We start from the raw sequence: 25,953 nt of genomic DNA on the forward strand, positions 1-25,953 counted from the left end.
GGAAAATGGTCTATTATTAATCAACTTACTATTCATGTCATGTCTTACTTAACAATGAACAAATGTGATCATAATCATTTGTAACAGATATATTAAACGGAACAAGTGAGTTTCGTTTCACTTCGGTAGACTTCAGTAGACTTACAAACTATAACGGTCGAATATGCTAACCAGAAGTACGATTTATCAATTTTCCGGTTGCAGAAGGCAGGCAATGGGAAAATGGAACCATATAAACAATTTCTTACTATCTATTACAGTTTTGTTCTTCGAAAATTCAATATAAAAACCGGAAGCGAGAGATTTTTTTACAACTTCCGGTTCCTATAAAGAAAATAATTTCTTGCTATCTATGACAGCTCTTGCACTATGCTGATCAATGTTGGGAGCGAAGGTGAAGTAAATTTTTACAATTTACGTTTTTGATAGGGGCAGTTAGACCCGAAATGAATCCATTCTTCGAACAGTAAATTATTTTTTTTAAAAAAAAAGTTTCTTGCTAGTACCGTTTTTCCTCTATGATGGTAAATACCAAAATCAGAAATTGCAGGAGATTTTAACCACTTCCGGTTTTAGTATAATAATAATAATAAAGCACAAATGGTTCTATTCTTAAGATACTGAATCCACACCAGAAAATCATTTCTCGCTACCTTTTATCGATTTTATTCTATTACGATAAACATTTAGACCGGAAATAACATAATTGTACTACTTCAAGTTGAAATAAAGAGATAAAGACAGAGATAGAACGTATCCCTGTGACACTGAATCCATATTATATATCCAAAACCGGGTGTCACAAATTTCCACCCTTTAGGTTTCAATAGAAGGATAAAGATGGAGCTGGAACTTATTATTGGGACGCTAAACATAAACGGTGATCCATAAAGAATGCAAGTTTCGTAATGCCCGCCATTTCTGTGCAGTAAGTTTGCAGCACTGAAAGTTACACGATTTTCATCTGTTGTCTTTTGTGGTTAGTAGTCATGCGCTACCAGCGCTCCGTGACTTATTAGCCACAAAGACAACAGATGAAAACCGTGTAACATTCAGTGCTGCCAACTTCTAGAACAGAAACGGCAAGTTTTCCGAAAGGTGCGTCCTTTATGGGACATCCTTTACAAAAGAAAGCAATTTCTTACCACTTTTGCTCTATGGAGATAAGTACTGAAACTGGAAGTGTAATTTCCAGTTACAATAGTAAAATAAAGTCTGAGGTTGAACCTATTCATGCGGTACTGAATACATACATAAAATACTGCTTCTCTCAATCTATTACCGTTATTACAATCTCTTCTATTTCCATTTTGAATGCGAGATCAAAGATCGATATGCAACTTATTTTTGGAACCCGGATTAATTACGAAAAAGCATTTCTGTCTATCACCCTTTTCCGCCATTAATATTCTCTCAAAACATTATATTCCCCCATCTTAAGATATAGTTTATTAAGTTTATTTTTATTTAAATCTTTGCTTTAACATTCAGAATGATTGCAATTACAGTTTACGGGCTCGGGTTTATTAACTCTAATAGAGCTCACCCTTAATCGAGTTCTGACTCTAATCCTCCACTGAGACAAGCATTCACTAGTCTCCTGGGGACTCGCTCTCAGTAAGTTAGTTTGTTTATGTGGTTATTTGGGGTTGGGCTCACTATTCTCAGTGAGATTCTGACTTATTATACTCAATTGGACACGTGTTCACTTCCCTCATATAGGCTCGGTCTCACTTCCATCAATGGGACTCGAGCTCACTGATGTCAGTGGGGCTTGCACTCATTTAGGCTCGGATTTATAACCTTCAATGGAAGTCGCGCTCACTATTTTCATTAAGGCAAGCGCTTACTCGGGTTCGGGCAAATATCCTTTAATGAGGTTCGCACTTACTAGCCTATTTGGAGCTCGAGGTCATTAATTTCGTATTGGCAGATATTCACTTGGGATCGGGCTCACTATACTCAGTACAGTTTGCCTTCACTCGGACAAACTAATCTTAATTGCATTCGCGTTCGGGCTCAATATCCTCAATGAGGCTCAATGTCACTTGAAACTGCGCTCACTAGTTTCATTTGTTCTCTCCCTTATCGGGGTTCAAGCTCACTGACATTAGTGGGTCCTTCATTCATTTTGGGTCGAGTTCATGATCTTTAGTGGAACTCGCGCTTACTATTCTAATTTAGGCTCGCTCTTACTCGAGCTCGGGCTCACATCCATCAATGAGGCTAGTACTTACTAGCCTTCTCTGAGCTTGAGCTCAAATTTCGTTGTCACACGCTTGCTTGGGGTCGGGTCCACTACAGGGCTGAGGCTCACTAATTTCAATTGAAATCGTCCTAAATTCCTTTGACTGGGATTGAGCTTACTGACTCAAGTAGAGCTTGCATTCATTTACGCTCACGTTCATGATCTTCAGTGGAATTGGCTCTCACTATTCTCGTTGAGACATTGCATTTACTTAAGCTCAGGATCACATCTTTCAATGAGGATAGCACTCAGTAGCCTTCTCGGAGCTCGCGGTTACTAATTCTGTTCGAACGCGTATTCACTACACTTAATGAAGCTTGGGATCAGTCCGAATCATGTTTACTAATTTAATTTGTTTTCGGGCTTGATAACTTCCAATTAGACTCACACTTTGACATTTTCCTCAAGTGAGTTGAGTTGATTTTGAGTTTAACGTCTCTTTCAGCAGCAAGGCTATATGAGATGTAGACTTACAGATTAACGTGGAATCCGAACCACATGAGCTCCTGCCGGGAACTTTCCTCAACTGACTTGTGATTCACTAGCTTCAACAGGTCCCGAGCTCACTGCTCTCATTAGGGTTTCCACTCATATATACTTTTGTTCATACTTTCGTTCGAGTTTGGGATTATTGTCTTCAACGGAGCTGTACTTTCAGTGGAACTCGCACACACAGTAACCTCAACTGGTTTCGCTATTGGGCTCTTCCGATTGTTTGCTTAATTTTCGAGAAATTGCACCTAAGATATTGCAATTTTCAACTTAAACTTATGGGATATTGATTATAAGCTGAACCAACACAAACGACGGAGTGGGCATACCGAAGTTGTGACGTATGGTTTCATAATTTTGCAGTAAGAACAAATCGTCTATACTATAACGTCTTTGCTACTGCCATATCGAAATGATTGGTAAGCGTATTCTCCAATTTCGGTTTTATCTTAATGGGTGTCATGGTTTTTGTACATCAACTTTTGAGTTTGAAAAAAAAAAAGTTTTCTCGATTTTCTGGAAAACTGCGGATAACCATTAATACTGACATAAATAAATAAATGCCTTATCTTTGGAAATTTAATTATTTGTTACACGCTAATAATATTGTTCAAATTTAGAACAAACAGGCTCTCCTTTAACCCAAGACTACTACTGTGTTTTCTTATACCACTATTACTACCGATACGTAAATTTTATGAGCACACTAGCATACACAACATTTCACTATGTTGCTACAGTGCAAACTGACCAGTGGAAGCACTGCTCGCAGAGGAAGCGATGGAGGTGTGGGGAAAAGAGGTGAGCAAAAACATGGTTGCGCGTAAATTTTATGCACGGTAATACTCTAGGGTTAAAAGAACTAACAACCATACTCACTGCTCTTAATTGAATTCCAGGCAATATTAACCCAAATTTACCCAATAACAATCATTTTTATTTCTGTAGTTTAAGGTATGACGTTATGTACCGAGGCTAAGGGAAACGTACAACTATGATGACTCATGTTTCAAGAGCACATGTGCCAAAAAAGAAAAAAAAAAGAAAAAGAAAAAGAATTGCTGGATACTCATACAGTACCAGTTCACAATAATCGGCATAGCAGTAGTTTGCACTCTTTGCGTTGCAATGCGAAGAATTTACGAAGACCGTTAGATAATTAAGGTAAATAAGTGTTTTCAAAAAATGGCTAAATGACTCTCTAAATCAACTTAAAAATGTTAAACCCTTTACAAATTATTGTCAAATGTATAAATAATAGAATTTAATAATAAAACAAGAAATATTTCCTAGTTTTACTGTATACATAAAATATACTGTAGTATTCTTCCTGGTATTTTCAAATAAAATTCTTTCATATTTAAAATATTTACAGTTCACATTGCTTGAATCATTGGTGAGAAGCTACTCATTCCTTGAGGGTTTTTTTTTTGTCCTCAATTTTTGCGCTTGTTTGATTCACATGTACTGCATTATCGATCAAGATAACACTAGATCGTATACCATCCATGTCGCACATACACTCAAAATTTATGTTCGTATATTGAAAGTTGAAATTAGCTGTGTGAAAGTGGGATTTTCATATATTCCTATATTTGCCGTGAGACCATGCTAATAAGGGAGAATGATAAAGACACAAGACAAACTGTGGTGGGGCATTATAAGTACTAAAGATTTTGTTTTATTATGTTTTTTATTCATAACTTTAGAGAAGTTTTGATTGAAAAAGTTATTCAACTACCAATAAGCACACATCTCTAGAAATTGGTAACTTTTAAAAGAATTGGCCGAAATTATACAGGGTGGCCCAAAAGTAAGTATACACCCCTGCATTGATGAAGTATAACATTCTAGTTTATGAGTTCTTCACTTTTTCCAAGCTTAAGGTATGCGTAAAAATACAGGATGATCAAAAGTCCTTGGACACCTGCATAAGTTTGAAAATCGACGGGAAAAGTAAAAAGTGATGATGGGAACAGAGGTTTGATGAGGGACCGCAACTTTTGGAGTGTATGTCATTCATGGACGCCATCTTGAAATCCGCCATTTTCTTCGGTAGCTGTGTTCCCCTGATATAAGGATGATTTCGATCTTCTGTTCACGTGTCAGACCCATTTTAGATCACCTGGAACAAAGAGAGAACTGGGTCAGTATCAAGGTAATTTCCCACCTTTGAACATTAATAACTTCTAAACTGTACAAGATAGAAAAAACAAATTACACCACTAAATTCCTGAGCTCAAGCTAGTGTTATTTAATGTGTCATACACCCCCCTTCCTATTTAAAAAAAATGACTTGAATCCAAAATGGCGAATTTCAAGATGGCGGTCATGAATGACATACACTCCGAAAGTTTCGGCCCCTCATCAAACCTATGTTCCCATCATCATTTTTTACTTCTCCCGTCGATTTTCAAACTTATGCAGGTGTCCAAGGACTTTTGACTTACCCTGTACATTAAGAACAAATAATAAAGAAATTAAGTCTACCTGATGGATAACAATAAGAAATGATATAAAATGCAATGAGGTGATCAGTGCGGTACTGTATACCTACTTGGCGTGGGAGGCCCGGGTTCGATTCCCGGCGGGAGCTCATGTGGTTCGGATTCCACGTTAATCAGTAGGTCCACGTCTCATATAGCCTATAATAACATATATAATCGAAAAACATATGTAATTATGCTTCGAACGGTTAATTCAGCAGGAAGTTTCTGCTGAGGTCAACTTTCAAAGTTTAGTTTCCACAGCGCTTCCATTTTCTATCGCTAGGAGTCAGCATCGAGCATGGAATGAATTGGAGACATTGACTGCAACGTGCTATACAAAATTTGACAGGAAAAAGACTATCGGCTTGATATGTGTCATGTCACGCAAGGTACTCAAATAGAACACTTATCATATGTTTCAAGAAAACTTTGACAGTGTACCTTTCGTAGCATCTATCTCACAATAACATACGTTTATTAGATTTCATAGAACAAACTTCTGAAATCGGGTCCGTCACTTTGACTTGCTCTGTATGTACTGTATAAGTAGCATCAGTAATAATTGATGACAGTTTGAAAAAACGGCAGATTACCAATATATCTGAAAATACAGTAAGTAAGGATATTTTATTTGAATGGTCAGTCACTCAGGTATAATACTAACAGCTAAGGCTGTTTTTCAGTCATTTTTTCAAATTCTTCAGTAGGATGTTTTGTAAGAATTCTGACTTTACGGTATAGCAATGTAATGTTGCTTCTATTCAAAGTTTGATGAAAGCAACTCTCGTTTGTTACCGAAGATTCTGTTCAAACTTTCTGCTGAGTGAACCACTTAAAAGATAAATAATTAAAGAAGAGTGTCAGAAGAATAGAAGAGAACGAGCTAATGTCAACCAATGTAACAAGCTCGACTCAACCTTATTAATAGCTAACGGTTGCATGAATGAAGAAATTAATTCCTTATTCATCAACAATTCAAAGGGTTTCCTGCACTTGATAATAACGGAAAGGCTTGCTTTGTTCTTTTAATTTCTTGAAAAATGCATAAAAGAAGCAGGTATTACATTCTTTCCTATAATAATATTTTCAACCGAAGAAAGAAAGTGAAATAGTTTTCGGAGGATCTGAAAGATCTTTTAGGGAAAAAAAAAGTAGCTTATTCTCTCTTCATATTATTTCAATCAGTGAAAGAAAGGTTTTGCAGTCTTTCCAGTGACGACGCCAGAGGGGGGGACAAGGGGGGCGAGCGCCCCAGTAGTAGCTACTTCTGCCCCCCTGACTGCCACCTAGACTCCCCCCCCCCCAGACTCCTACAATCTTTAAACATTCTACATGTAGTATTTTATATCAGTATTATAACCAATCTCATCGTCAAATTGTAGTCTACTTTCCATGCATTTACTATGTGGCAGATTAGTCCTCAAGCTTTCTTCTTTGAGCGTCTGGGTATGCACGTACATTTCTGTTTTCTAATTTAGCACCTTTTGAGGTAAATTTTAGTTATACTTCTTTCTTATGATTTTTAATTATTGTGCCTAGCGAACAATAGTAGATTTGGTCGACTTGTTTTCTTCTCATTGGATCAACTTTGATTGGAAACAAAATAAAGGTAAAACCAGTTACGTAACTTGTTTGTATTTATCCAGGTTTGAAGTTTTCAGTTTCATATTTTATTTAAAACTTCTTTTTTGTGAAACATTATTCTCGGCTTTCAATATTCAGAGGATGTGCTTATAACAGCTTAGTTTGCAACTACCAGGGCTTAATTTTTTGAAGGGGATAAAAAGAGTTGTGTTTTCCCTTCCTGCAAATGATAATAAATTTATGGAATTAAATTGATTCCCAATAAAACGTATTGTCAGAATGGTGATCTTTAGTTAGTAATTGATTTATACTAATGCTCCCTTACTTATTTTGTTTCAAAGTAGAAAGTACTGACGTAACGTCTACCATATTGACTAGGAACTGCTGAAAAATTCGTAGCCCAACCCAGGAGTGCACGTGGAATGGTGAAGTTTTACTTCTTCTACACTTCCCCCGGAGTTAATATACTACCTTGTACAGTACTCCAGTTTTTGCAGAAAAGTTAAAAAATCTGAAGATTTCCTCGCACCACTGTTCGTAGCACTACCCCTATCAGGTCTAAAATGACGTCCTTTCGAGTGTTATTTAAGTTTGGAAAATAAGTACACGTGATACTTAGACGGAGCTAAATCTGCGGAATAAGAATGATGATCTAGACGTTGAAATCCTAGATTATGCAATGTCAGTTTTGTTCCCAGAGGCTTGATGGACAAGTGCATTCTCCTGAAGGAACAGAATTCCATTCTTTTCATTTTCCGCGGCGTTGTAGTTCGAATTTTTCTTTCAGTTTTGTAAGTAATGCAGAGATTCTGGATTAAATATCTGACTGTAGCGGAGGTAGTCTACGAGTACGACTCCATACTTATCCCAGAAGAATGTTGCAAACAGTTTCTCAACCTACTTCTGTGTCTTGAACTTCTCGGGGCGAGGGAGAAATGAGTGCTACTACTCCATTGACTGTTGTTTCGTTTCAGGATCATAGTGGTAGAACCATATTTCGTCCATGGTTACTATTCGTGAGCGAGATTGATCAGCATTACGGTCAAATTGGAAGAAGACTTCTCTTAATGCCGTCACTCTTTTATTCTCCTGATAGATTTTTTGAGAACCCATTATGCCGAGATCTTGCGCATACCCAAGCCATTCTGAATTATGCTACCGACGAGTTCCAAAGAAATGCCCACAACTCTGACACAAGTTTTGCTGAGAAGGTAAAAACGAGGTGAGAGGTTTTTCTGAGAAAGTTCGTAAAATTATGTTTGGGCACACATAATCACTTCAGAGCCTAAGAAACAATAAGAATGTCATTATTAATATGAAAATTTGAATTTGTATAAACATACGGAGATATGTTTTTCTTAACTACGTTTCTTTTTCCTACCTAGTACCTACACTCCTTCTGGATTGGACTACGACATTTTCAGCAGCTCCTCGTAAATTATCTCTCTCTCTCTCTCTCTCTCTCTCTCTATATATATATATATATATATATATATATATATATATATATAGAGAGAGAGAGAGAGAGAGAGAGAGACGTAGCATATAGTACTAGACGCATGTGTTACTTGTAGCATACGCGAAAGTAATTGAATTTACATTCAGGCTTCAAAAGTTTCAGTGAAAAATATTTCTTGTGCAGACGTTACTTATTTGTCAGTTATAAATTTTACTTGAAATAAGTTTAGGTATAATTTATAATCATATAGGTTTAATATGAAAAGAGCAACAAAATGCACAATGTAATGTAAAATAAGTCAAACGTAATAAATATGTCATTTTTGGTATAGCAAATAGCCGCCCCCCCGAAAATGTATCTGCCTCTCCTTTGCCCCCCTAAGAACTTAAAGCTGGCGTCGTCACTGAGTCTTTCCTTTATACTAAATAACTCGTTCTAAGGCTTGAAGGCCTTGAAGCTTCATAGTTACAGGAAATAAAAGGGTATAGCAAAGGAATCCCTTGTATAATATGAAACCAACCGAGATTATCACCATATGCGTAATTACAGAGAGCCAGACCCCTTGAAAAATTAGTGAAACCCCAAGAATATTGTTGAATTACAAGCAGAAACTGTGGTCATTCAAAGGTTCTTTCAATTCTCAGAAATACGAAGTTCGTTCGGAAAGTAAGTTCCGTTTGGTAATAATAATAATAATAATAAATAGAGTGCAGATAAAGAAAGCAATGTATTGCACAAAAATCATTAACACTTACACTACTTTTCAACATAGCTACAACAAGTTTCCATGTATTTTTTATAGCGTGGTACAAGTTTATGTATTCTTGCATCATAGAATGTTGCCGCCTGTGTTGTCAACCATGTGGTAACATGTTCTTTTTACTTTTCATTGTTATTGAAGCTCTTACACACCAAGGAAAGATTTCAGACTCAGATAGAGATTGAAGTCGCTAAGAGCGAGGTAGGGCTGAACGGAGGATGGCCAAAACCGTCCCAACCAAAGCTTTCAAGGAGTTGAGTTGATTTTGAGTTTAACGTCCCGTTCAACAGCGAGGCTATACGAGACGGGACCTACTGACTAACGTGGAATTCGAACCATATGAGCTCCCGCTGGAAATCGAACCCGGCTCTCCCACGCCAAAGGCGCGTATCCAAACCGCTTAGCCATGAGGGAATTCAGTTTCAAGGAGCTGTTCGGTCACATTCGCAGTGTGTGGTCGAGCGCTTTTGTGAATGAAAACCACCCCTTTTGAGAGCATTCGAGCGCATTCCTCTGCGCTTGTCTTATATTGCACGGCGAGTTTCTTAAGCGTCTCGCAATAAACATCTTTATCGATTGTAGCACCTCGTGGTAAAACTTCAATCAGTAAAATGCCTTTCTGTCCTAAAACACTGTGCACATGACTTTTCGGGGTGTCAAGAATTGCTTTGGTTTAACCTTTGTTGGGGACGAAGTGTGCTTCCATTCCATGGATTGCCGTTTCGTTTCAAAGGTGTCATAAGCAACCCAAGTTTCATCCCCCGTGACTGTCTGCGATAAAAAGTTCTCGCCATCATCTGATAACGTGTCAGAAAATCAAGTGCGCTGCCCATCTGTTGTTTTTTGGTTCTTCAGTAAGAAGTTTAGGCACCCAACGTGCGCAAAGTTTACGAAAACCCAGTTTTTCAGTAGCAATCGCATAAAGTACTGTTCGTGAAATTTGATGAAATTCGAGACTAAGAGCATTAATCGTAAAGCTATGGTTGTTCTTAATCCTTTCTTTGACTGCACTCACCAGTTCATCAGAAACCACAGATGGATGCCCATTACGTTCTTCGTCATGCGCTTGATCACGGCCTTCCTTAAATTGTCGGACCCATTTCTTCATCATTGAATTACTCGTTGCATTTTCTCCGTAAACCTCGCAGATTTGTCGACGAATGTCACTTGGTTTACGTTCTTCGCATTCAGAAAACGAATCACAGTTCTAATTTCCCAAACGGTGGGATTTTTTAAATCAACGCTGCCATTATAAACAATCACTACGAACAACACACACCACAGAGCGATCTCAAAATGGCGTCATTTCGTTCTGCTTAGACCGCAGCAACTAGCGCGCATGAGCGGAACTGCGATAGTAGCGCTGCAGCGGAGAAAAATCCTAGTGACCATAGCCCCCCTCCCTAACAAAATATCTTAGTTACCCCAATGATTATCAACGTTCACTTCTTAAAGAACAGCTTTATAATATGTTCCCATAATCTTATCAACCTACACAAAGATTTTTTCCTAAAGACTTTCTAACACCGTACACGAGGAAGACGTAAACTGCAGGAAAACGCGAATTTGGGGAGCATGACAGCGAAATTATATTGTCTTATTTAGTTAGCAGAAAGAAACGATTACAAACCTTTGCCTGGTCGATTAACTTGTCCACATTGCTGACGAGTACATAACCTCGGCTTTCGTGTTGTATAAATGTTCTTTCTTCAATGGCTTGTTTGTTTCTGCACCATACACTTCTCTCAAGACTTTCATCAGTCCATATACTTCTCTCAAGGCATTGTCTTCGAAATCCATCAGCCTCTAAATTAATTCCTGACAGATACAGTAAATATGAACAGGAAGTACATTAGATTAATGTCACCTTGTAGAGGGTCTACAGGAAATGTGAGTACATCTAGAATACAGGAGTGTTCATCGTCCTTCATTCAGGACATACTCACTGTTTTAGGGTTTCCCCACGAGACGAAACAGCGATCTTCCGGTAGAAAGAAATACCTTTTTCCGATAGAAGACAATCTCGAATTTTATCTCGTTGGCAACTATGCCCTATTTCATGTATGTTATCTCAAGAATAAAAAAGCATTACCTAGTCTTAAACTTCCAGACCTCTAATTCTCTCTTCTCACGAGCTCCTTCGTGGCTAAGCGGTTAGCGTACGCGTCTTTGGCATGGGAGACCCGGGTTCGATTCCCGGCGGGAGCTCTTGTGGTTCGGATTCCACGTTAATTAGCAGGTCCATGTCTCATATAGCCTCGCTGCTGAACGGGACGTTAAACTCAAAATCAACTCAACTCTCCCTTCTCGCTTTGGATATAACCAAGTCTTCACATTCCCTATAGTTGTACGAGTTAGACATTTTATCCATTTCAACTTTCAAAAAGAGCGCTTTTCTATACAATTAGTTACAAACATAAATTCTCAAAGCCACATGAACATTCGGGAAAACTTTTACAAGTTGTTCTTGTAAAGTCACTGCGAGTCTTTTCCAGATCATCTTCCCTGCGATCTGCAAACCCAGTCAAAATGCCAAACTTCTCATATAGTTTTGTGTACATACTTATCGTTTCTCATTCGTACCTCACAAGCTAATTTGTCTATTACGTAGTTGAACGTTTCGACGCAGAATGTTTCACAATATGGAAAACTATTTGCCTGCAGAACATACATCCGCCGCATGTTTATTGTCGTTTCCATTGATTACAAGTATTGATTCATTTTTTTGTTTTCGAGCCGTCAGATGAAATAATATTTGAGAGGCTGCTCTGGTTATTTAATTCTGTCTCCAGTTTAGTTGCTTATTTGCCCACTTTGATAAATACATTTCATCTCTAATGGATTTCCAAACGATCTTAGTTTGCTTCTTAATTAAAAATTAAGTAGTTCATAAAGCTCTGCTCCGAATCCCTCTTCGGCATCACCCATCACAGGTAAAGAAAGCAGAACCTGCTATAATAGCAGATAAATCTATTTTAAGTATGGAAATGTAAACACGCTTTTGTTAACTCTCAATATTTCTGCTCTTCTCTTCCCTCCAGAGATCAACACAATCTTCTTTCTTCTCTTACTCAACCAGGATACATACGTCCACTTGCTTCAGTAAGAATTGTAGGCTCATAGTACAGGCACAACAGAGTAGTTTTTTTTTTGTATGGAAGTACCTTTGAAATAAATTTATAGTACTTGAATTCTTTATAATTATGAATAATTTAGGGAGTTTATCATGAAAAAAATGTTACGTTACCTTTATGATGGGTAGGGATGCGCACGAGACAAGATTTGAGGCTGTCTCGTCTCGAAAATGTGTTGTAAAAGTGATGTCTTGACTCGAAAAACGTATTATTTTCTATTGGAAGAGCTGTGCCTCGACTCGAATTTTGCCGGGACAATTGTGTGTCGACTCGTCTCGTGCGTATTCCTAATGATGGGGCATTCTCTCAACATTTTCAAAAAGATTTATAATTTATATAGGAGTGAGTCATATCATTTTTTAAACTTTTATGGTGAAAGGTTTTTTAAAGTAATTTTTAAAAAGTCTTTGGGGCTCTGGAGCGATTGGTACAACAGCTCCGCCTCAATACGGAGTTGTGTGCCTGGTATTACAATATGCAGTTTTTGTTTAACATTCTTTGAGGTATTTGAAAATAAATATAGAAAAAAATATGACATAAAAATAAAAATAAAAATAACAATTTAAAAATATTTCTCCGCCAGCTACTAGATTCTAATTACAATTACCAATTTCACCTCTTTTTCGCGATTTCAATATTCCTCTCGTGATCCACTACCTAGATTGAGAAACGCTCCACTAGAGCATCAGAAGGGTAAACTAAAGTGTGCAGGAATCCTCTGAAAATACTCTGAAAATCCATAGTGCCCTCACAATGCGAAAGTTAGAACTGCACGTAAGGGCTGTATATCAACAGGCTCTTTCTAGCAACAGGCCAGATTTGTCTAGAGACTAGGAAAGTACTGATTTTTCCCCCTCGTTTTTTGTTTTAACATCAATTACACTGAACTCCACTTCGCGAAATATATTGAAGGGTTTGACTGCTTAAAGTGACCATTTCACTCCCTTTTTATGTCGAGGCCTCCAAGGGTGAAAGCTTTTAGTACGCTGGATATCTTTAAGTACAAGAATCTGTAGAAAATAGGTTCACTGTATTCTAATATGATTTTATATATCGAATTCAATGTGGTTTATTTGGAAAGTAAAATTGAAACAGTAAATTACATTTGTATTATGACACATCTAATAACAGTAAAGAAATTACGAACTTCGGGGCGCTTGGAGTAAATTGCGTGCAACTGCCAACCTTGAAAAAGAGAGTCCATTCTTCTTTAAAGGAACAATTTTTGTGGAAAGAAATCTTCTCTGAATCACCTTGTACCGTCTCTTAGGATACTCAACACTTCTGCCTTTGACCAGGGCCCTTAAATTCATAAAATACCGCTCAATAGCCCCGCCTCGTGCAATGAACCATACGTAAATCTTTTCTCCTTTTTCTTGGAAGACTGAGATTTCCTTTTCCATCCACTTCGAACCCTTTTCAACCCGACATATTTTTTTCTCTAACACTCTACAGAAAGGTAGAAGATGAAGAAAGTAAGAAGGAAGGGGAAAAGAAGGAAAAAAACAAATATATGGCTGTGACCCTCAGTAGCAATAGCAAGAGAATAAGATTATATATTCGTATCTACATGCATGTAGAGAAAAGTGAGCAAATGTGCAATACAGTTTCAGTAGTTTCTAGAAAATTACAGTATGCATGATTTTGCCATCAGAGAACTTCCTTACACAGTGTTTCCATATTCATTCTTAAATTTTACGCGACAAGGAAAACAAAGATAATATTAATTGACTAATGTGAAAGTCTCAATCACTGTTATACCTTCCACCTCTCTTTGTAAGCTCTACAATCTATTCGCCTTGTTGGACTAGCGTCGCAAATGACTTTGATGTATGTGAACCCAGATTTATTATCACAAGGAGACTTACAGAATAACTGTCTCTCACACTATCTATTAGCCTCTACGATACAGTCATTTATGAGTCCAGATTTAACTTCACATGGAGACTCACCGGACAATTGTGTTTCATCATTCCCTTTAGCCTATACAATACAGCCATATAATCCTGGGTTTCATTTCCTATGGAGACTCGATCAATAATTCTCTCTCACCGCCTTCTTTAGACGCTACGACACACTTTTATCCGGGCTTGATTTCACTCATTAAATTAATGCCTCTCACTGTCTCTTTTAGCCTGTACGATACAGTTATGTGACCCGGGGTTATCACTTAAGAACATTATCACGTAATGCTAAGAACACACTAATCATTAACGGTCAATTGAACGTTGCGTTCACCGGTAGAACTGACGTCTGTGTCTTCCCAGTACATGTTAGTAACACCCTATCTTTCAAAAAAAGGAAAATCACTACTTACAAAGTACGGACTCACCATTAAAAAAACAAGTTCGTCATTGTGATTCGGGAACGCAACGTAAAAAGCAACTGTTAATTCCATACAGTAATAAAATAGTTTCCAAGTGCTACCAAGAATTTCCAGCGATCAGTCTATTTTTTTTCTGGAAAGCATTTCTCGAAACCACCTTTCTCTACTTCAATACTTTAGAAAATAATACAACTCCTACCTTTTCTGCTACTTTCCCAAAGCACTCGAATATGTCTGTAATCATGCTTCTTGAAGTGAAGTACAAAATTTAGTAGTTGCATCAGAACCAGAACAATTACTCAAGCAACTTCTGCAACCATATAAAACAAAGTACCCCAACTCGGTGCCTGAAAACTTGATTTTTGAGTTTCTCCATGTAGGGATTTTGTATAATGACGTCGGTCGGTATGTTTGCCGAAAGGCATCAGAGGAAGGACAGTACGAGGTAGTCTTAAAATTTGTGTTTGATATGTACTAAGAATGGATAGTGATATTTATCATAGAGTGCCCACACGATCACCATTGTTAGATTGGTGAGTGATAGACAGTTGTGTTATCGGGAAAGTCCTAATTCAACCTATACAACAGCGATGTCCGCATACGTATTAAGATACTACGTCTTGAACACAATCTATCAAGGTGCATTGTCGAGTTTTACTGAGCGCGAGTGGCAGATGTGATTTGGGATTCCATTGGGTACGACAGACATTCTTGCCGAATACGAGTTGATGATAAACTCATCAGTGACCAATATGTCAGAAAAGTTCTAAAAAGCCGACGTTATATTTTTTATTGAGGAAGCTCTGGACACAGACATTAAACCTCAACAACGAAACCAAATAACCTACGGCTCTAAATTGATTCCTGACGACAGCATTGATACAATGTTGTAAAATTGTTAAATTGTGGATGATAATTTCAAATTTGAAATTCATTTGTCGATAGCTCTCGTCTTTCTAGAAATGTAGAGCAATACACGCACCACTATGGTAAGACAAAAAAGCAACTATAAATCCAGGTTCGCACTGAGGCATGTTCAAGATTGTACTGTACTAGATTGATAGTGCACTATTATGGGTGTTCCCACACAGCACTCCTGTAAACGCTTTAGCCATGTTACAACGCTAATTAACGAGGCAGTATCAGTTGTTTGTGATTTGCTAATTTATGAAGTTAAAGAAAATATTAACTAAGAAATAAGGGAGTTAAGTATGAGTTCCAAAGCAGATAAAAGGTTAGTAGTATTGGGATCTTCAAGCGCATTGTGTCTTGAATTGAGAATTGAGGATAGAATTAGAGGTAACCCAATTGCTTGCTTTGTTCAAGAGCGCAGACTATATCAACTATAAACCATTCTACTTCATGCAGTCGTGAGCTGTCAGCCCAGCCGAAAACAACTTGACCAGTAGTGAGTGAACGCTGCCTAGTATGACCAACAATTACTAACCTCTAAGTCCTCCTCAATTCAAGCAGTTGCCTTGTATTGTCTGGAAAGACTCCCACTTCAAACAAAAAAGTTTATTTTCCTATGGAACAAATAAAAAGAATCAACCATAACACATTGGTTATGCGCTAAATAGTAGGAAGCTCGTACAAGTATTGCTTAATTTCTTTACATACATTCAAATGAGAAAAGATGTGAAATGGACACCCCTCATACTACGGAAGAAGTTTTAACCAACAAGGATAGGAAGAATTGGAACAATGGAAGGAAGAGTTCTAGGAAACATTCAATATCTCCTCTCTTTATGGCCTATTTGGAACTACTTTGAATTTCAACACATTTAATTCTATTCCAAATTTGAGGTCAGTCAAATAAGGAAACATGTGTGATTCTGTAATTCTTTCCTGCACTTCAGCATTATATTAGACGCCATTGACGTAAGCTGTGTTTTCGAAATATTTTGATAATGAAATTTGAAGAAATGAGAGTACCAAAGCTGAACATGAAGAAAGTTTTTGATCTGGTCGACGAGCCTGTAGAAGCTTACATGGACTACAAAAGAATGGAAGCGGGACCCACAAATGATCGGGCGCGAACGATCGCAGAGACATCGCCAATATGTTGGTTGAAGGTTACAGAACAAGCAATGTTGTACCTAACCTTACACATTTGGCGTGTCAAACTTTATCATGGCGGACAACAATGAGCTAAACGTAGTAAGCTTACTGTCGGCAAGCAAATGTTCTGTTTTTAGTTCTGCAGGCCGAGATTTTACAATCCGTTAGAAGATGTACTCACTCCTGGAAGGTCAAAAAGTTCGCCAAAAGTTTTCCGAAGAGAGAAGTCAATAGTAAAAATAGTAACTAGTTTTTGCTATTAATTCACATGAATAAAGTTGTAAAGTGTACTAATTAGTGTAGTTTTACTGATTTGATATTAAGTGTAAAAAAACAATTAACTTCAAACTAATTTTGGTTTGTTTTTTTACACCAAATAATCGCTTACATTCTTTGCGACATATTGTTCATCAAATCGGAATTGCTCAAGATCGAAATATGGGAAAAAAAAGTTAGACAATAAAGCAACTAGAAAATTTGATATGTCTTGGAAATCGAATTGAATAAGATGTAGTGGAATTACAAGTACCGTACTTCAGAGTAAACAATAAAAGGCTCTAACGAAGGACAGAACGTTTCACTCCATTGTCCAAATTCTTCCTATCCTTCCGGGTAACTTATTAAATGCAGTTTTATACACAACTGTCGCTTAAAAGTATCGTTTTGAATTTTTCCTTTATAAGATACCATTCTTACTTGCAATGTGTTTATTCGAAACTTATTTCTTTCCAATGAAGTGAAAAGCTACATCATCTTCAATATACCATTGGAAGTAAATACGGAAACGTGTAAGATTTCGTGATTTTACTTGTCCAGTAAAAGACAATTGTAGCAGCTTGCAACAGTGGTAAGCACAATACACATATATTTTTCCCTCTTTCTTTATATTGGACGAAATGTCCTCACCCTATAACGTTTTCGGAACAGCACAATTTTATTTCATCTACTTTGGTCATTCTTTCGCCCTCTGTACCAAAAACCTTTCGTGAAACGAAAAGGAAGAGAAAAAAGAAGAAATGATGATACTAGAGTATGTCCTTGGGAAAAATAATACATCCGGAGAAAAGCCCGGATTGATGGAAATAGAAGACTGAGGTATGTTGGTCTAGAAAGAATCGAACAAGCAACGAAAGAGTGATTTAGGATCAGAGAGAAGACATCATTTCTCTCCCTCCATCTTCTCTCCTTCAGATTTTCCTCAACTTCCTGTTTTTTGCCTTGTAGGTCCACAAGCAGTCGGAGAAGAACAATGCTATACACTCTCTATGCTTTTCTTTATCTAGTCTCCCCTTTCCAAGGATTTATTCCAAAACTACATCGATTAGAAACTTTTCTTCTTTCTTCCTTTTTTTCTACTTTCTTTCAATTTATATGATCTCTCTCTCTATTTTCTGCAGTTTAACTTCCGATCCGTCGTTCCCCTTCCGTCATGGTTACTGACCGAGAAGCCTGTGACCACACTGAGATGGTTATACAGTGAGCTGAGTATTAAAGTCAACAATGACCACAAACTTTCCCCATGAAATTAATTGCGTTCCCTTTACCTCCATGTTTCCCTCTTCCCTTTTACATGTGGGTTATCATTAGTTTTACGTTTAGCACATTCATCTATCTACTCCTCTCTTGACAGTGAGACTAAATGATGGAAATATATGTATTATGTCTTTAGGAAAACAACATTACAGCACAGAAAACAAAACGACTATTGAAGTTGTTTCTTTGTTCCGTGGCAATATAGAGGCACCGCAAAACACGATGACGATTTACGAGTATTAGTTGTATCAAATGCTCTGACTGCGTATACATTTTATTAAGTTCTTGATTATTTCCAATGGAATTATTTATTTACAGGTAATATATTGTCATCGTTAAGAGTTTGCGTGTCACCATTAAAAGAGGACACATAATAACAGAAACAATTTGCTAGTTGACTGCGTATATTATTACCTGAAACGGCCATAAATAAATAAATAAACAATCCGTTTTCGCAAGATAAAAGCTATAAATTATTCTTCGCAATGACATAATCCGAACACCTTACAAATTATTTTCTCTCCACTTTGTCGGAAACTACGCATGAGAACTTACCTTCAAGCATGTCATTTTAAGCTAAGCATGTTACATACAAGTGAATGAGGAAATGAAAATGAAATGAAATCCCTTAGTTTTACGTTCCACGATTATGCCGGCTAGTCTAAAGGAGACTGTGATGATGAGAGATGAATGTAATAGTGGAATTGATAAAGTAGGAAGAAACGGGAGAATCCTGAGAGAATCCACGAACACAATGTTTGTCCACCACAAAGTCCATTTGGCGCGAGCTAGGATCGAACCATGGACCCCATGCTTTACCACTGAGCCATCGTTCTCCTACAAGTGAATGGAGATTTGTGAATGGTTGCATCATGCAATAACTACTTAATCAATTAAAATCTTACTTGGTACGATTATCAACCTTAGACAACCCAAGAATCTTATATTACATTCATAACTTTCGGAATATATTGTAAAGGGTGGGTGGCAAGTTGTGACATGTAAAAATAATTGAAACTAACTTATCTTAGTGTTCAATCCATAGTTTTCAAGGTCGCTGAGATGAATAGCAACACTTCCGATGATGTTTAAGTGCAAAGTTCAGCCTCCATCAGCATAGGGGTGGGAAGAGATGAGGCGCTGGAATAGGATAGTAGTGACATTACGGAATTTTGCTGTTACATTTTTAGGGAGATGCATATGCAAAAGGGCGGGGTTCGGATGCTTTCCAAAAACGTATTCTCCCAAAGAAGAGACATTTAAGGGAATGTAATATATTTTCTCCATCTTTCTTATCATACTTTCTGATTCGATACCCCAACAAAGATATTCCTAACATTTGCTTTATCTGCCTTAACAATATGGATTTAGCATCCGCCATATTGAATTTTACATGGAATTACGTATTACGGAAACTTTATCGACCCCTCATTACGCAAAATTTCTCAAGATGTTTAGATTCTACGTGGGTATTTGTATCTAACAATATGAGTTTAACATTTGATATGTCGAATATTTCGTAACGTGATATAACCAGTGTCACTCCTGTGATTACAAAAAAGTTTATGGTCATTTCGTTTATCAAATTCTATGAAATATAAAAGACAGTTTTTACAAAGAAGTGAAACGAATATTTGACCAACTCCAGCGATACCATATGAAAATTCTACTAGGAAATTTCAATGCAAGAGGATATTTTCAAACCGATTATAGGAAACGAAAGTCTGCATAAGGAAAGTAATGATAATGGTGTTAGACTCGTGAATTTTACATCCAAAGACCTTATCGTGAAGAGTACAAGTTCCTACCTCACAACATTCCTAACAAGATACAAAACCACGTTTTAGTAGATAAAAGAAGACAATCTAGCATAACTGATTTTCTGTCGTTTAGAGTGGATGATTGTGACACTAATCACTACCTGGTAGCAGCGATAATAAGAGAGAGATTATCGTTGAATAAAGGAAATATTCAATGTCTGAAAACGAAAAGATTTAATTTAAAGAAATTAGAAGAGAGACAGGTAAGAGGGGAATACCAGATTGAGGCTTTGAATACATTCTCGGTTTTAGGAGATTCAAAGTGCACTAGTGTTGAGGATACTTGGACTGAAATTAAAGATAGCATTAAAATGTCAGCAAAAGAAAAACTGTGACACCCAGGAAATATGTAGGAACAAACAATGGTTCGACCAGGAAGGCATTTAACTAGCAGAGGAGAGAAAACATGCAAAATTACGTTCGCTACAAAATCCAAATGAAATAATGGCACAAAATTTCGTAGATATCAGGCGGGAAGCTCCCAAAACTCTTAGAACAAAAAACGCGATTTTTTGAAAGCTAAAATTAAGGGACTTGAGGATAATAGTAAAATTAAAAACATTCGGAACATGTATAACCGGATCAACGAATTTAAGAAAGACTATCAACCTCGTGCTTATATATTATAGAAAGTTGACGGAAGAGTTCTCACTGATACAAATATCATCTTAAAAAATGAAAAGATTTCTTTGACGATTTGCTTAACACGCAACCAAAGCTAATGTGCATGGAGGGAAGGAAATATACACCGCAGAACCGTATATTCCAGAACCTAACCGAATAGAAGTAGAAATCGCTATAAAGAAATTAAAGAAATACAAATCTCCGCGTGTAGATGAAATACCGGGTGCGTTAATCTTAGCTGGAGGCGAAAAATTGTGGAACAAAATACACAAACCCATTCTCCTTATCTGGAACAAGGAAGAATTCCCACAAGAGTGTAAAGAATCAGTCATTGTTCCAAATTACAAGAAAGGCGACAAAATTGACTGTAATAATTATCGAGACATTTTTCTTCTGTCAACACCCTATAAAATCCTTTCAAACATTTCGTTCGCAAGATTGACTCCATACGCAGATGAAATTATTGCAGACTATCAGTGTGGATTTAGACTACATTGATCAACTATCGACCAAATATTTACCATTTGACAAATACTCGAAAGGAAGTGGTAATACAATACTCCGGTACATCAACTATTTATTGATTTTAGAAAGGCTTACGACTCGATTAGGAGAGAAACATTGGACAACATTTTTACAGAATTTGGAATACCGAAAAAGTTAATTAGATTAACTAAGATATGTTTAAATGAATCCCAAAGTAAAGTCCAGGTAGGAAAATTTTTGTCTACGAGTTTTCACGTCGAGAATGGCCTGAAACAAGAAGATGCGTTGTCGCCATTATTATTCAACTTTGTCCTGGAATACGCTATAAGAAAAATCAAAGATAGCAAGCAAGCAGGGCCTAGGGTTGAATTGTATTCACCATTGTATGGCGTTTGCCAATGAAGTAAATTTAATAGAGGACGATAGGAGAACAATAAAAAGAAATGCACAGGTCGTATTAAACGCTTTCAGGAACGTAGGTTTAGAAGTAAATACAGAGAAAACTAAAAACATCGAAGTTCATCGGGATCATAATACGGCAAATTATGGATGCGTTAAAATATCAAATAAAACTTTTGGTAAAATGGATATTTTCTAATATCTAGGATCAATATTAACAGACAGAAACCATATTCACGAAGAAATAAAATGTCGACTAAAAGCACGGAATTCGTGTTATTATTCAGTTCAAAATCTCTTGTCGCGAATTCTGTCGAGGAATCTGAAGCTTAAAATATACAAAACGATAATCATTTCTGTTGTTCTGTATGTTTGCGAAACATGGTCGCTTACTCTGAGGGAAAAACATAGACTGAAAGTATTTGAGAACAAGATCCTGAGACGAATATTCGGACCCAAGAGGAACGGAAATGGCGGAAACTTCATAATGACGAACTAAATAAAATTTATACGATTTAACAAACATTGTTAGGGTCATCAAGTCTAGGAGGCTCAGGTGGGCAGGTCATGTAGAAAGGGTGGAAGAAAGTAGGAACGCTTTTCAAGTCTTAACTGGAAAACCTATCGGAAAACGACCATTAGAAAGACCTAGGTGCAGATGGTAGGACAATATTAAGATGGCTAAAAGACCAATAATTAGTTAGTTAATTATGAAATGTTTGATCGTTTTAGGGAATAAAGAAATACCGAAAACTTGCGTACTATTTTTAGTTTTGTTAAAGTGAAATACGAAGAACATGGAGGTTCCTTCATTTCCACAGATCTTATCATTATTATTATTAAAACAATACCTGTTCCAATTTCATATCTTATTACATAACTCTTTAGTAAGTTATTTCTAATCCACACGGATGTTGCAAAAAATTAATTTTGTTTCCTGTTCTATTAAACTGTTTATAGAGTTTTTATCCATAGTTAAATACTGTTAAATATGATCTAAATGGCAGTATAATAATAATAAAAGCAATTTTATTGGTATCTTGAGATGCATCTATACAATACGTGAATTTGAAAAAAAACATAATTATTCAATAATTTACTTATATTTGTTTGCAGCATATTTAAAATTCACATTTGATTTTATAAGAAAAACATTAAGGCAAATTGTTCGAGTGTCACAAAATGAGTAAAACACCTATTGTACAGTTCGAAGCTAAAAAAACCTGCAACCTGAGCATATAATTTTATTGTGAAACTACGTCTAACAGCGTTGGGAATCCACATAACGTCTAAGTGGCACGAATCACGCCAGGTGAAAATTTGGCGTTCTCCCCTGCACACTTATTTGGAGCAAAAGACTTCGTCGTTTCACAATAAACTTACATGCTCATGTTGCAGTTTTTTTTTTTTTTTTTTTTTTTTTTGCTGCGAACTGTACAAGTTGTTAGGTGACTGGTGACTCGAATCATGAGTTATCTGTTATGCTTCTTATACGTACATAGAAGTGTAGTTATAATTATGTTTATCTATATATCCAAAGTCCTCGGAATATCTCTGTTGCCTAAACTTGGAGCTATAGTCAGATATGCATTTCAGGAGTACCCTTCACAATATCTGCACAACGTATTCGTAATAACATAGCAGTCCTGTACTCCGGACTGCACCAAGAACAACGTTAGGTATGCCATAAATAATATAACTTAAAACGAACTTATGAATGAAATTACAAATTGAGAATGTTTCATTAATATAGTTCTTTGGAGGTATAGCGAAGATTGTTCTCTCGGATCAGGACCTTAATAAGAGCTGAGGTATCTATAACAGAACTATTATAGCAGATTGGTAAGGTCTCCGAACTCGATCTCGCCAAGCAAAATATTAAGTACTTTTACCACTTAAAAGAGAAAATGCACTATGTTCGAAAGTTAAATATTGTTCATCTATTCAGCTCTTCGTAGCAACGGATGCGTCTCGGATGTTTGCGTGCGTATCCCAATTTCCAAGAGAGCTATGATACCTATGTAAAACAGTATCGAAAAGGGGAAGATCCATGCGCCTGGAGAAGCCCCCCAAACACATGTTAAGTATATTAAATGTATTACTTGAAATGAAAATGTACATACAATCTAGTTGCGCACGAAATGAGACGAGATAGAATTTTTGTGATGAGATTCAAGACACGATGGAATTCTACCAATAAAAACTTATAACATTTATCGAGACGAGACAACCTAAAATCTTGTTTCGTGCGTATCCTGATCAAATTTAAATATTATTGGAAATATTTGTTCGAAATTTCTCTAGAGGTTTTGATCAATGCTGGGAGGTACAGCGAACAATTCGCTTGGGGTCAATCATTTGTTGCCTCTTCATGCCACTATCACAGCTATTTGAAATTAAAGCATCATGGATACGCGTAACTCTCTACTCTTTACTTATATAATTATTCGAATGCATACCTTAAAGTGTTCAAACACATGCTACTTCATAAATTATGTAGAATTTTAGAGCAAAATAAGATCAATCTTGAGTACAAAATAACACCTATGAAATTAGCTGTAAGTACTTGTACGTCAAGCGACATGTCAAAATATAAAATAATGAGAAAAATATAAATGAATTTATAAGAATATATGTTTGCTGGTTAAAGTATTTAATATAGAAATAGCTTAACTTATTTCTATACTAAATATATATTCTGTATACTAATGTTTCTGTTAAGGATCTAATAGTATGTAAAACAATATTATATTATTAATAGTTCGGAAAATAACACAACTAAATGCGGAGACATCATGGACATCACCAAATTCATTTTGTTTAATTTATTGGTTTTCATATTCATTTTCCAGATAAGCTTTGTATTTTTAGAATAGAAACTAGGCTTTGGCTATCTGGGAGCACCGCCCCCAGACCCTCGCATTTGAGAGGCCTAGGCCCTCGCATCAACCTTTACATCAACAGTGAATTGCTTTTCATATTTCCTGATTTGCTCTTCATATTTCATTTGCTGTTCATATTCCTGAACTTGTTCAGCTTGGGGCTTCGCCCCCACACCTCTCTTTGCTCGGCCTACGCCCTTGCATCTCTTAAACCCACAATATTACCGAATTTCAAGTTTCTTTTTTCTATTTCAATTATCTAAAAAATAAGATTCTATATCCCAAGAAAACGCCCATCTAAATAACATGGGGATTTCTTCATCGCCTCTTGGACCCCTTAAAATTAAAAGTATTTACTTTCAGAAATTTTCCTATAGATTAGTCCTGAAAGGATACAGCCATGCCAAGTTTCATCATACTAATCCTGCCAGAAGTGCCTAAACATTTTGGGGTGTAGATGTCCCATATAAATAACATGGGAAAGATTTTTCAGTTCCCCATAAAACCACTATAAAGTGGGAAATTTTTATCTTTACTCATTTACTTAGGTAACGATAACAAAAACGTACAAGCATTCCGAATTTCAAGTTTGTATTCCAAGTACCTAAAACATGAGATTATATGTCAAAAGAGGCTCATTTAAATAACATGGGGAATTTTTCCATCTCTTAGGTCCCCTAAAATGTAAAAAACATTCACTTTTGGCATTTTTTCTGTCAGTTAGTCCCAAAAACCTACAATCATGTCAAATTTGACCCTACACGAAGTGCCCAATAATTTTGGGGTGTAAAAGGGGTCCCATATAAATAACATGAAAAAATTTTTCAGTTCCCCATAAAACTACTCTATATTTGGAAATTTTTATTTTTACTGATTTACTTCGGTAATACTAACGAAAACTTACAATCATTCCGAATTTCAAGTTTTTATTCTAATTCCTAATAGTACCTTCTATCACCTAAAACATGAGATTATAGGTCCAAAAAAGACCCATTTAAATAACATGGGAAATTTTTCATTCCCCATTTCAACCCCTAAAAATTAAAAATATTAACTTGTGGCAATTTTCCTGTTGGTTAGTTTTAGAAAGCTACAATCATGCCAAATTTCAACTTTCCACGTCAATCGGAAGTACCCTTTTAATTTATGTCAGTTCATGTAGTTTTATATATAGTTGGGATAGGATACCTAAAACACTTAGGTTTATAAAGCCACAAAAACTGCCAGGCTGTTACTTCTTGTTACAGTAAAGTTCTTGAATGTACCTTGCCTTATAAACTATATTTCTTCTTTTATATATATATATATATATATATATATATATATATATATATATATATATATATATATATATATATATATATATATATATATATATATATCGATAGATAGATAGATAGATATAGATAGATTTTCAACAACCCACTTTTAGCATTAACGGGCAATCGGTACTGTTATTAAATCATATAACTAACCATTATATTTTACCACAATCGCTCTAAGAAACCAATTTCTAATAAGTGTGAAAACTCTAGTTCTTGAACTGCAAAATCTAGATTCATTAATAACATCTTTACTAGACATATTTCTTCTGTTAATATCAGCATACTTAAATATTTTCTCGATTTTCAAATTCTGGACTACCACAAGGTTCTG

At 36.3% G+C, this 25,953-nt stretch overlaps 1 protein-coding gene across 1 annotated transcript in view; it reads right to left on the reverse strand.

Moving 5' to 3' along the window:
* The window catches only part of LOC145671158 (uncharacterized), a 2,642,835-nt gene that overhangs the window by 2,066,100 nt on the left and 550,782 nt on the right, over positions 1-25,953 (reverse strand). The window lies entirely within an intron of this gene.

This window comes from Thermobia domestica, chromosome 15 (assembly GCF_964235325.1).
Source record: "Thermobia domestica chromosome 15, izTheDome1.hap1.1, whole genome shotgun sequence".
Classification (NCBI taxonomy): Eukaryota; Metazoa; Arthropoda; class Insecta; order Zygentoma; family Lepismatidae; genus Thermobia; species Thermobia domestica.